The sequence below is a fragment of the Phascolarctos cinereus genome, unplaced genomic scaffold, assembly GCF_003287225.1.
Source record: "Phascolarctos cinereus isolate Bilbo 61053 unplaced genomic scaffold, phaCin_HiC Scaffold_2;HRSCAF=192, whole genome shotgun sequence".
Lineage (NCBI taxonomy): Eukaryota > Metazoa > Chordata > Mammalia > Diprotodontia > Phascolarctidae > Phascolarctos > Phascolarctos cinereus.
The window spans coordinates 6,935,111-6,946,495 of NW_027555625.1; the positions used below are offsets into that span (position 1 = coordinate 6,935,111).

An 11,385-nucleotide genomic window follows, 5' to 3' on the forward strand; every position below is an offset into this window, starting at 1 on the left:
CTGTGGGTTCATGTTGTGCACGCCGCCCCTGGCCCCACCCAGACAAAAATGTAAGCCTTCAAAGGGGGGCAGTGGGGATGACTTCTGAGTTTTCTTTGACTCCCTAGCACAATAAAAGGCACACGACAAATGCTCGTGACATTAAAGTAGTTCCGTTCCCTCAGCAGAGATGGTTCAAGGCTGCAGGAGGCAGGAAGGTCTCCCTGTGGACACTGGGGAGCAGAACTGCCATTGTACAAACAATTATTTCCTCCAAACATGACGGTCTCTATTAAAATACCCATTGTGTGAGCCGCCTTTGAAGTAGCCCTGGGGGGGGGGGGAACCAGCCCCCTGAGAAGAAACACTCCAGGCTGTTTGCCTTTGCTCCGCGATCTCTGTCCTTGGAGCTGCAGGTGAGGCTGCTCAGGATGAGACCTGGAGAGCCCCAGAGAAATCCACACTCCCTGCAGCCCTGCGGGCACCGAAGGCCACTGGAATGTGAGCTCCCTGAGGGCAGGGACTGCGGTGTGCTTTCTTTGTCTTCCTGATGTGGACCGCCGGTGTCTGGCACACCAAAGACCTGAGTTCAGATCCTGCCTCAGAATCCTGCCTAGTGACCTTTCCCCTCTGCATCCTGGCACCAGTTGATCCAGTAAAAACCAAGCCCCTATAAGTGAGTGAATAAGTCAATAATAATGTATTTATGAAGGACCTACCACTTGCCAGGCACCATGCTAAGCCATGGGGATACAAATACTGCAGAAGCAAAAAAGAGTTCTGTCCTCAAGGGGTTTACACTCTAATGAAAGGAGACCACACTCAAAGGGGAGTGGAAAGTGAAGGGCCAGGAAGCGAAAGGAGATTTGATTCCAGCCTACCTGAGCTAAACATTGACCTCTCCTTCCTTCATTCATTCAGACACTTGGTAGTCCATCTTCTACCTCCCTTCCTCACTTACTAATTTGATTTTTATTTTGTACTTTTATTGTTAATCAGTCATTTCAGTCGTGTCTGACTCTTCATGACCCTGTAGGGAGTTTCCTTGGCAAAGATACTGTAGTGGTTTGCCATTTCCTTCTTCAGCTCATTTTACAGATGGGGAAACTGAGGCAAAGAGGATGAAGTGACTTGTCCAGGGTCACCAAGCTAGCTTCTAAGGCTAGATTTGAACTCAGCTCTTCCTTACTCCAGGCCTGTGTTCTATCCACTTCACCACCTACTTTGCTAAGTGTGAAAGAAGTTCAGTCAATGGAATTCTTCTGATGAGTTCAACTGGACAAGCCCGCAAGGCCCTGGACAAGGCCCTGGCACATGCTTCCCCATATGGACTGAGAAGGGGAACTCCTCCCACTGACCCCCTCAGGGTCACCCCCAACACCAGGCCCAATAGATTGGAGCTCCCAGGTGGGAGACCCTGGGCCAGGGCTTCATGTAAATGTGTTACTTCCCACATTAGAATCTTCCTGAGGTCGTTTTTGCCTTTGTTTCTCCAACCCCAGCACACGGTAGTCATTAATACATACTTGTTAAAATAGAAATTGAAAGTAACAAAATTACAAAGGATAAGTCTGGCCCCCCCCAAAAAAAAAGAGATGAGAAGGCCCCTTCATCCACGCCTTTACAGAGGTGGGGGAGGGTGTCCATGGGCATGTAACGCTACATAACCAGACCTTAATATGTTGTCAGATTTAGATTGGGGATAAATCAGTGAGATGGAGAACAGACAAAATAAAAGAGAATTGCTGATTTGTTTTCTTTTCTTCCTCTTTTTTTTCTTTTAAAAATTTCTTTGTTATATGGGAGAGCTTGAGGGGGGAATACAGAGGGGAATTTAGTTGATATAAAAACAAAACATATCAATGAAAATATTTTTAAAGAAATGAATAGAATAAGAAATAAGCAAGGAGCTGTTGAAATGAATGAAGTTGTAATGCTTTGGCTCATACTGTCTTCTGGGCCTGGGTTGTATTCCTCTTCCCATCCCCTTGTTGAGTTTTTCTCCAAGCTCTGGCTGTTGTCCTCTATTCTTGGAGAGGATCAAAATGACATCCCCATTTCGGGTTCGAGATATAGTGCGTCAGACTGTGGCTGACCAGACTGAGATGAGCTGGAAGGCCTTACCACAGGTAGGGCTCAGATAAGCCATGTGAACATCTGGAGTGGAGGTGCTTCCACATCTGTATGTGTCATGTCTCTTTCTGAGCTACTGCAGTTGTTCACCCATAGAGCACAGCACCTTCTCTGAGGCAGGCACGCCATGCTGGGCAGTCCTGTGCCAGTGTCTCTCATGCCACCCACTCAATTCAAATTCCCCATGTTTTAAAGTCCAGTTAAAATGCCACCTCCCTCAGGAAACCCTCCTTAATCCTACTCAGCTCAATCCATTATGACCTTCACCTTCTGATGACACATGACACTTTCTAAAAAAATTCTCTGATTTACTTACTATGTAACACTTCTTTGTAGATAGAAAGATGATAGATAGATAGATAGAAAGATAGATAGATAGATAGATAGATAGATAGATAGATAGATAGATAGATAGAAAGAAAGATATAGATAGATAGATAGATAGATAGATAGATAGATAGATAGATAGATGGATGGATGGTGGATGGATAGATGGATAGATGGATGGATGGATGGATAGATAGATAGATAGATAGATAGATAGATAGATAGATAGATGGATGGTGGATGGATGGATAGATGGATAGATAAATAGACAGAGACATAAATATATAGATACATCTGTGTCTGTGCCATCCACCCCAAATAGACTGAGTCCCTCAAGAGTAGGGACTTCATTTTGTGTTAAAATTTGGATGTCCCCTAGCATCTGGCAGAGGACTCTATGTGTAGCAGGCAGTGAAACAACTATTTGTTGAGCTGAATTGCAAGATAGTGAGCTCACCATCACTGCAGGTCATCAAGCCGGCTGACCTACTAAACTGCAATGATGAGATAGAAGTAATACATGTTCAGGGGTGGTCACGTTATCTGGCCTCTGAGGGCCCTTTCAAGTCTGGGTTCCTTTAAGGTGCAAATCATCACAGCATTATTGTCCATATAAAAAAAATATGTATATTTATTGGAAAAAACAGGGTCTTTGTGGGAAAGGATTGACTTACAAGTATTTATTTCTCAGAGGATGGTGGGAGGGAGAAGGATAAGGAGAGAGAGAAAGAGAAGGAGGGAAGGAGGGAGGAAGAGAGACAGAGAGACAGAAACAGAGACAGAGATACAGAGACAGAGATGTAGTGTGGTCAAATCGGAAGTTTAGCCCAGGGCCAGCCTGCCAATCCCTGCTCTGACACAGTGTCATCGTGGTCACTTCATGGAATCCCCCTGGGCCCTCATTTTCCCTTTTTTTATAAAAGAACCACGATATCTGTATTAGCTCCTTCCCGGGGGTGTTGTCAGGCTTGATGAGATAATGTCTGTAAAGTGTTTGGTAAACATTAAAGTGCTTTGTAAACAGCAAAGTACTGTGTAAATGTCAGCTCTTTTCCCTGCGTTGAGAGCCAAGGTCTGTAGGAGATGAGGTGCTCTTCCAGCTGGGGGGACCCAAGAGTCAGAGGGCAGCTCCTGCGGCACAGTCCTGGCCTCCAGCCAAGAGCCCAGAGGGTGCGTTCCAGCAAGCCGGATTGCCCTCTCATTGTGTGCGGCTGTCTGGAGGTGGGGGCCGGGCGCAGCCCCTGCAGAGAAGGGCTTGCTCTCTTATCCTTGCTCCCGGAGTCTTCTCTCGCCGGTTCCTCGGCCTTATCCCACCAGGAACACCCCCGTTCCTCTTACATCCAGCCACTTAAAACTTCACTTCAGTAGCAGGATTGTCATTGGTCCTGCTTGTGATTTCACCGGTCGGGAACTCACTGATGAGGAAATTCCCTCTACCAACACAGGTAGCACCTTCTCTGCACTTTGTAGTCAGAGACAGCTGCCTAAAGCCCTGAGGGGCAGCCGCGTAAGTGTCAGAACTTGAACCCAGGTCTTCCTGGCTCTCTGTCCCCTGTGGCAAGCTGTCTCTCCTCAGGGGAGTCGTGTCTTTTCAACACCTGGGTTCTCCACATATTCTTGTTCATCTGCGAGGCCTGAAAGACAACAGACACCAAAGAACTAAAAATTAAACTCTGCCGAAGGACAGTGGGGAGGCGCATGTGAAGCGCCCACCATGGACAAGCACAGGGGAATGGAAGACAAGGAGAAACGTGGATTTGAAAGAGGAGAGGGGCTGGTCACGTGGTCGCAGTGGGGAATGACAGCTCTTATTCACAGATTTTTATTACAGAATTATCATGCCCACCACCACCATCGTCATCGTCATCATCCTGAGCAAAGGTCGGGCTTGGGAAAAGGGAAGGGAAGGAAGAGTTAACTCCGGCTGGCTTTAGTGAAGTGGGGTCTTCTATAACATCACCCGCTCGCTGGAAACAGGTTAGATCAGATTGAAGACAGCTTTGGGGGCCAATAGAAGGAGATGACACTTTACGTCATAGGCAACACAGCACCATTGGAGGTTTGGGCTCAGCTTCGAGGTAACCTCCCCCTAGAGGCTTTTCCTGATCCCCCACACTCGCCCCGACTCACTCCCCTCCCCTATTTTTACAAATTATTTCACATTCACTTTGTATGTATCGTTGGAGACTGTGTCCTTACATCCGCCATTTCCCCCACCCCTCCCCAAGCAGAATGTAGGTCCCTCAAAGGCCAGCACTGCTTTGGGTCTGTCTTTGTGTTTCCAGAGGCTGGCACACAGCAGGTGCTTCATTCAAATTTGGTGGATCAGATTGAACTGGGGACCAGGGCACATGCCAGAAAATGAGCCAACTTTCCAGGCCATCAAGAGAGCATTCGGAACTGGTGATGTTAAGGCATAAATTTAAATTCCTTAGGGTTGGGTAGGAGTGGCTTTTAGCTCAGTAAATATTAACCACCCTTGAACATCTGTCATTTTATTAACCATCGGAATGCAGGCTCAGTTTCGGGTCTTGGAGATAGATGCTCAAGGCCAGGTTATACAAGAAGCCCAGCCTTAGTGGTTAACAAGATCATAAAACATCCCATGGCTTGTGGTGTGGCCTTGGACAATCACTGACTTCTGAAAAGTAGGATGGTCCCGTCTGGCATCCTTGTTGCCCTCAAGACAGACTAATGGCCCAGTGCTGAGTCCCTTGATAATTTTAAGGGCGGCTGAAATAGAAAATGTCGATAAGATTAGCATTAGCTCCTGGAAATACTACTTATGGAATAATACTTACTTTGCTTAATTTTGTCAAACCATTGGGAACCATCAGGACCACAGAGCACATGGGACATCACACAGCTCTGATTCTCAGCTCTAGGAGGGCAGAAAAGTGCTTCATCAGCTTGCTTAGGGAATCAATCCATAAGCAAGCTCGGAGTAGGTGGGTTGGGCCAGAGGCTGAAAAGCTTTCTAAGCCAAGCAGATGAGTAGACAGTCAATCCTGGGGGCAACAGGGAGCCAGTGAAGTTGTCTAAATAAAGACTGGGTCAGATCTTCCCTCTTTCTGTTAGGGACAACAGCTCTTCCTTCTCATTCACTCGTGTGGCCAATCCACTGACGAATCTTCCCTTCCCATCAGTCCCCTCTTCTCTCTTCATTCAGGCCTCCACACCTTTCACCAGTAAACATCTAATCAACTTCTTTGCCTCCACTCCAATCCATCTGCCACTAAGCTACCATGGTGACTTTCCCAAAGCTCATCCTCTCAATTCAAAAAGGTCTAGCAAGGGGCAGCTAGGTTGCACAATGGATAGAGCATGGGCCCTGAAGTCAGGAGGACCTGAGTTCAAATCTGGCCTCAGACCAAACACTTGACACTTACTAGCTGTGTGACCTTGGGCAAGTCACTTAACACTGATTGCTGAAAAAGAAAAAAAAAGAAAGAAAAAGAAAAAAAAACATCTAGCAGAAGTGGGGAACCCAAGGTCTTGAGGCCACATGTGACCCTTTCAGTCCTCAATCCAGTCACCTCCTGCTAGCTCCAGGCACCACCATATTGTCCCTTCAGAAGAGAGATGCTGATGGTGTCCATGCAGGGATGCTGAAATTTGATCAATAGACACTCTTCACTTAGTCTTTCTGAGTGGGTCAGCTGATGTTGTACTCTAATGAGTCAAATGCTGTTTCATAAGCGAGGAAGGGTAAGTCCAATGAGCTCTCACATTCTCCACATCTCTCAGACAGTTGTGGTCCGTTGTTGATGATCATCGAGGTAGACCTGCTCGCTCCCTCCTAACGTTCTGTGCCAGACACGGTGTGCTGGGGATCCCAGGAAAGGCAGAAGACAATCCCTGCCCGCAGGGAGCTTCCAGCAAACCATGGTGTCAAAGAAGGTGTAGACTAGCCTCGATGGGAAAAAAAATCATTCATTGCCTCAGTGTGGGAAAATCTTTTTCCATTTTTTTTTCTACCTGCATGTTTTGCATAGAGCTATGTGTGTCCGTTCTGTGTCCAGCATCCCACCCTAGAAAGATTAGAATCCATCGGCAGTCGTGTGGCCCAATGGATAGAATGCAGGACGTGGCATCCAAAAGCCCTGAATTCAGATCCTACATTAGGCAGCTGCCAGCTGTGACCCTAGGCAAGTTATATAATCTCTCCCAGACTCAGTTTCCTCATCTGTAAAATGGAAGTAATAAGAGCACCTACCTCCCAGGGTTGCCATGGAGATCAAATTAAAAAAAAACCACATGCAGAGTGCTTGGCAAACCTCTAAGAGCTTCATAGGGGCTGACTGTTGTTCTTGGGATAATTCTTCATCATCATCATCATTATTATAAAACAGCCTCGAGTAACTGTGCAGAGCCAGTGACACCCTGCTCCTCTCGGAGAAACAGGAAGGAAAGAGGAAGGGGAAGGGAGACAAAGGGAAGTGACTCTGTCCAGGCAGCCCGAGGAGGTTTCAGGAGTCCTCAGAGGAGCCCTGTGGGGATGGATCACCTCCAGCCCCAAGCCAGACCCCCACCATGGCCCGGGCAGGGCCAGCTGCAGCTCTGGAGGAGGGAAATGCCTGGGGAGCCATGCTGCAGCAGCTTGCTGTGTCTCCAAGCAGTGTTTCAAAACTCCAACTGCTGTTAAATCGTCAGCAAGAGAAAACCTGTTTTGGAAATTTTATTGGATTTCAAAATCCACGGCAGTAAAGAGGAAAGAGTCCTGGGAAGAGGATGCAAGGCCATGCATGGGCTCTGGTCTCAGCCCTGCCACTAACTCATTGTGTGACTATGGTTGAGTCATTTGACTTTCCCTGGGCCTCAGTTTTCTCTTCTGTAAAATTAGACTAGACCGTATTGAAGGTCCCTCCCAGCTCTGACATTCAATATTCTATGTTCTAACATTCCTTCCAACTGTGACGTTCTAGGTTCTGTGCTTCCTTACCACGTTACGACTTATAAAAATGGTTAGGAAAAACCCATCTCTCTCTGCTGCTACCAGAGATCATACAATTTGCATAATCACTAGCTATAGAAAATGTCAGGTTTCTTGGATTCTCTTTTCTGGTTTCTGTTCTCCCCCCACCTCCCCAGTGACTCATCCCAGCTAGCTCTGCTACCCTCCGTCATCCCTAACTGTGTCTGAAGAATGAAGTCAAAACTTCACCATCCTCAATTGGAAATTGAGAGGATGCCCATCCATTGGGGAATGGCTGAGCAAGTTGTGGTATACGAATGCAATGGAATACTATTGTGCTATAAGAAATGATGAGCAGGCAGACTTCAGAAAAACCTGTAAAGACTTATATGGTCTGATGCTGAGTGAAGTGAGCAGAACCAAGAGGACTTTGTACACAATAGCAGCCACGTTATACAAAGACTAAGAATGTTAAACTGAACCCTTCTCAGCATTACAAGGATCTAAGCCATCTCCAGAGGCCTAGGGATGAAAAATGCTGCCCACATCCAAAGAAAGAACTATGGAGGTCGAATCACTCGCACTTATTTTTACCTTCTGTTGAGTTTTGTTTCATCTTTCTGATGGTTCCTCCTATTGGTTTTAATTTTTACTTACAACTTCACTAACGTGAAAATATGTTTAATGGGTATGTAAATATAAAGCCTACGTCAGATTGTGTGCAGTCTTGGGGAGGGTAGGGGGGAGAAAAAGGGAGAAAAATTTTCAACTCAAAAGCATATGGAAAAAAATTTAAAAAATAAAAATTAATAAGAAAAAAAAACTTCCCCATCCTCTCACGAAATGGGCATCTGTCCTTCTTGGCCTGAGCCCCTGCACACCCCCATCAACCCTGCGTCTCCCCAGGCAGCTCTGAGGAAAACAGGAACATCACAGGATTAGAAGAGCCCCTGGGATCTCTTTTGATCCAGCCCCTTCCTTTCAGAGCTAAGGTCCTCAGAGGGAGCTGAGACCAGGGAGTCACTCAAGGTCACACCGGTGGGATGTAGCAGAGTGGAGTGGGTAGAACACTGGGCCTGGGGTCAGGACAACCAGAGTTCAAATCCTGCTTCAAACACTTATGAGCCATGTGACCCTGGACAAGTCTCTCTGCCTCAGTTTCCTCACCTGTAAAATGGGGATGATATCTGCTTCACAGGGGGGTTGTGAAGATCAAATGAGATAAGATACAAAGTAATTTACAAACTTTAGAAGGATAGCCGTCATTACTGATATTATTATGAGTCCTAGTAATGATACCAATACTAACAGACCCAGTATCTCTAGCTCCAAATCTCAGATTTTTTCATCCACACCTGCCGCCTCAGGAATGACAGATTTCCTGAACTCAGCAGCAGCCACTCTTGGTGGCATTCTTTTTTTTTTATTAATTTATTTTGATTTATCAACAATCACTTCCATATGCTTTTGAGTTTTAAATTTTTCTCCCCCTTCCTACCCACTTCCTTTCCCAAGACAGCACACAATCTGATATAGCTGATATAGGCTCCACATATACATTCCTATAAAACATATTTCTACATTAGTGATGTTGTAAGGAAGAATCAGAACCAATAGGAGGAACCATCAGAAACAGGAAACAAAACACAACAGAAGAAAAAAATAGCAAATAGTATGCTTTGATCTGCATTCAGACTTCATAGTTCTTTCTTTGGATGTGAATAGCATTTTCCATCATGAGTCTTTTGGAGATATCTTAGATCATTGCATTGCTGAGAAGAATCAAGTCTATCAAAGTCAGTCATCTCACAATATTGCTGTTACTGTGTAAAATATTCTCCTGTTTCTTCTCACTTCACTCAGCATCAGTTCATGTAAATATTTGCAGGTTTTTTCTGAAATCTGCCTGCTCATCATTTCTTATAGCACAATAGTGTTCCATTACATTCATATACAACAATTTGTTCAGCCATTCCCCAACTGATGGGCATCCCCTTAATTTCCAATTCTTTGCAACCACAAAAAGAGTTGCTATAAATATTTTTGTACATGCAGGTCCTTTTCCCATTTGTAGGATCTCTTTGGGATACAGTGGCATTCTTTTTAAAGTAGGGATCATGCACCCAATGTAGGGACGTTGATAATAAAGGACCTTTTGGTCCTAACTTGCTCCTTTGCGGGGCTTGACACTTCTACTTTGTACAGCTCAGTACATGCATCTGTGACTATGGCTTGTGTTGCTGGTCACTTTCTCAGATTTTGTCTCCTGCAAACTTCTGGGTGTCTGACTCACTCTTCTTCTTCCTACATAGTGTAACTACTCACAACGACACCATTTGGTGAGTGTAGGGTGGCAGTTTTCTCCCTTCATTATCTTTTGGGAGATAAGACTCTTTTAATTAAGTTTTCATAACTCCAGACAAACACTCATGCCCTGGGTCACCCCAAGTCTGTCATTCAGAGATTTTAAGTCATGATCCAGAAATCCAAATTCCGTTCTCTGACACCATCTTCTTTTTTGTTCATTCTAGAAATTTAATTGCAGCTGTGTAATTTTTAACTCTTGCATTTTCTCAATAGTTTCTTCCTTATATTTGCTCTTTTCCTTTCCTACTTGGGGAGATTTGGCTTTTCGCTCAAGGATCTTCTTGTGATCTTTGTCCAGTTTTAGCCTTGTGATAAGCACCTTGCTGGGATGAATGTCCACATGGACAGTTGTACCATTAGCCTTCTCCCGCTGCACACGCTCAATATAGATCACATATTTCTTTCTGTAAACCTGGACTACCTTGCCAATTTTCTGTCCTTTGTAGTGTCCTTGGACAACCTGGACTTCATCATCTTTGCGAATGGGAATGGAGAGGACGTTGTACTTCTGTCTCACCTCCTTAGAAAGAGGAGAAGACATAATTGTCCTCCGTATGTGGGAAGGGGCATTGAAATGCCTCTTGCGGTTCTTGCTTCGGGCAGAGGTTACAAAGGGATTGAACTTCATTTTGACCTCAGAGCCACAGTGAAACAGAAGAGACTCTCCGACACTATCTTCTTAACCACCTGCTCAGTTCCCAAATTTGCTTTTCTCTCTCAAATCCTCACCTTCAGTGGGGAATGGGATGAAGATGCCACCTGTGCCCCGACAGCTTTCAGTTTTGTGTCCAAGACTTTGTCATCATAGCCCATGCTTTCAGGTTCCTTCTGTCAGTACCCACACAAATCACCCAAAAGGTGAAGCAGTCACCTGGTTTGGGGGGTCTTGGAAAGTTATATCTTGGATGCATGCCCCAGGAAGACAACAGATGTCTCTGCTGTTGTGGTCAGGACCCTTCAGTGGAGAGCCAGGAACCACTCGGACTCTTCTCTCTTCCTCTGGCCCTCCAGGGACTCTCTCTTACCTCATCACCCTGTGGATACTCAGCGTCCTTGCCTGGAAGACAAGAAACATGATACAGACACAAAATAAGCATGGAATTAGCTCAAATGTGATGGGGCCAAAGAAGAGACCCCTACTGGAGGTTCCTGGAGAGAGAGAGACTGCTTTCAGCTGGCTGGGTCACTGAGTAGATGGCATCTGACTTTTGCCTTGGGGAAGAGGATTTCAGCAGATGAGGATGAAGAAGAATTCATCAGGCAGTGTGGAGACTCGAAACCTGAGCTGCCCATTCCCATTCCACTCCTGCAGTATTACATCGTAAAGACACCGATACACCAGGCCCTTCCAAGGGCTCTGACATTCCCCTAGTTGGAGCATCTCTAGTGGGAATCAACTCTCTCTCCTTATTATCTCCAGTTTGCCTCTTTCGAGGCCATTGGGTGTCTTCTCCTTCCCCTACATTGTCCCATCTGGCTTATGGTCTGGTTTTACATTTGTGGGAGGGTATGGTACAGGGGGGAAGGGGGGTTGAGTGGTACATGGCAATCTATGTCTTTCAAACCTAAGATCTCCAACAAGTCAGGGTCAGCTAGGCTTCTCAGAAGGATGGTCTTTGTGATGAAAAGAAAGGGAAGATCACCCTGCCTCTAGGAGTACCTTA

The 11,385-nt window shown here is 45.7% G+C and overlaps 1 pseudogene; it reads right to left on the minus strand.

The window, feature by feature from the left end:
- Window positions 1-9,695: 9,695 nt before the first annotated feature.
- On the minus strand, window positions 9,696-10,360 carry LOC110194868 (large ribosomal subunit protein uL24 pseudogene; annotated as a pseudogene).
- Window positions 10,361-11,385: the final 1,025 nt, after the last annotated feature.